At 23.4% G+C, this 2500-nt stretch overlaps 1 protein-coding gene across 1 annotated transcript in view; it reads right to left on the bottom strand.

Moving 5' to 3' along the window:
* LOC123514617 (keratin-associated protein 5-9-like) overlaps window positions 1–1151 on the bottom strand; it is a 4346-nt gene extending 3195 nt beyond the window's left edge. The window contains exon 1 of the mRNA XM_045272604.1: window positions 1059–1151. The gene's annotated coding sequence lies outside the window, so the exon portion shown is untranslated. The remainder of the gene's footprint in view (window positions 1–1058) is intronic.
* Between the last annotated feature and the right edge of the window lie 1349 nt (window positions 1152–2500).

Genomic DNA, 2500 nt, shown 5'->3' with positions numbered 1-2500 from the left:
AGGGTCACTGAAGAAGAGAAAATATTTGTTGTGTCGATTTGATCTGTGGAGGAATTGAGTTTTTGAGGCAATGAACAATGCTATTTTTCTTCTCTAATCAGAAATTTTGAATGATCAGACACCAGATGCTCTATGTCTTCCCTGCATTATCTGTTTAGATATTTCCTGACGGGTTGGTCGTCTCTAAAGAGAGGTTAAAAAATATTGGGTGGCACCATTTGCACAAGAATGAATAGGACAAAAGTTTCGTCACAACCTCTAAACGGGATGAAAAATACTGAGTTAGGAAAGCCTGAAGATTACCAGTATAGCAGTCTGGACGGAACCCATACTGGCGATCAGATAGAAGATTGTCAAGCAACAGAGGTTTAAGAATCTTCCTATGGAGAACAGATTAAAAGTATGTCCAGATGATCAGGAATACGAGTAGAGTGATACAACAATAGCTCTAGGTCATGTATGATAACAAAATTGAAAGCTAATTCACTAGGATGATCACAGAAAGAAGAGAAAGCCAAAGCATATGGTGAACCTTGATGTCTATAAAAATGGAGATCTCAACCAAAGGTAAGAGAAACAGAATGTACTCCACATTTTGAAGTTGAATGATCATTGAATTTCTTATTGTCAGAGGAGTTAGATGTGAGGTATATAACGTAGATAAATGTAGTAAGAGAATGACTCTGAAGTCGTAGCCAGAATGTGGAAAACTCGAAAGATTTAGGAGCATGGGCACGAGAGCAAGTCAAGTCGTTGCACACTTAGCTAGACGCAACATTCAGCTTTAGAACGAAGATAAGAATAGAGAAAGTAGAATGGAAAACAAAAGTGGCTACCGTCAATTGCGTCTGACCCCTGTGTTTCAGTGAGGAAATGAAGATGAGGTTTAGTAAGGGAGAGGTGGTATTCTGCAGATTGATGATTAGATCTACTGTTCCAGAAATTATGAAAAACAAGTTGAAGAGGGAGTTAAGACATTTTGTGTCGATACCGTGATGCTTTGAACTGGAGAAGTGTCAGCATTATTGGCTTCACAAATTGTGAGTTTATATACTCACCTGAAGTTGTTGCCAAAAGAAACAGCAAACTTGACAGCTTACTTCACTCGATACAGTGAGTGCTCAAACAACTGTGTGAAACGCAAGCACCAGCATTGCTATAAATACATTACTGAGAAGTGCTGTTTGGCATTTTTTTTTCTTACCAGATGCTAAAGATTAACATTGAATATTAAAAATATATTATCGAACGCCACGTCACACAGTTACACACGTGACGTATTTCAATATATTGATTATGAAAAACATTGGGATATTAGAACGTGACTTATTTGACACCATATGTCACTTATCGAAGTAGAAGCAGTAGTAGTAGCGTTACCATTAATACAATAATAATGACAAATAAAATAACCATTATGAAAATGATAACAATTGTAATGATGATGATGATAATAATGACAATAATAATAATGACTAATAATGATAATAATAATAATTATTATTATTATTATTATTATTATTATTATTATTATTATATTATTATTGTTATAATAATTATATTATAATAATAAATAATATCAATAATAATAATAATTATTATTATTATTATTATAATAATAATAATACCAATGATAATAATAATAATTATTATTATAATAATAATAATAATACCAATAATAATAATAATAATAATAATAATAATAATAATAATAATAATAATAATAAAAATAATAATATTACCACCAATAATAATAATAATAATAATAATAATAATAATAATAATAATAATAAAGAATAATAATAATAATAATAATAATAATAATAATAATAATAATAATAATAATAATAATAATAATAATAATAATAATAATAATAATAATAATAATAATAATAATAATAATAATAATAATAATAATAATAATAATAATAATAATAATAATAATAATAATAATAATAATAATAATAATAATAATAATAATAATAATAATAATGATAATAATAATAATAATAATATATTAATAATAATAATAATTACCATAATAATAATAATAATTATAATAATAATAATAATAATAATAATAATAATTATAATAATTATAATATTATCAATCATTATCATATTATTATAATATTATAATTATTATTATTATTATTATATTATTTATTATTATTATTATTATCATTATTATTTATTATTATTATCATTATTATTATTATTATCATTATTATCATTATTATCATCATTATCATTATTATCATTATCATTATTTATTATCATTATCATACATTATGATCATTATCATTATCATTATCATTATTATCATTATTATCATTATCATTATTATCATTATTATCATTATTATTATTATCATTATCATTATTATTATTATTATTATTATTATTATTATTATTATTATTATCATTATTATTATTATCATTATTATTATTATCATTATTATTATTATCATTATTATTATTATTATTATTATTATTATTAT

Source organism: Portunus trituberculatus, chromosome 38 (genome assembly GCF_017591435.1).
Source record: "Portunus trituberculatus isolate SZX2019 chromosome 38, ASM1759143v1, whole genome shotgun sequence".
NCBI lineage: Eukaryota > Metazoa > Arthropoda > Malacostraca > Decapoda > Portunidae > Portunus > Portunus trituberculatus.
Note: the sequence above shows the minus strand (reverse complement) of the source record. Positions and strands in the feature narration are given on the sequence as shown.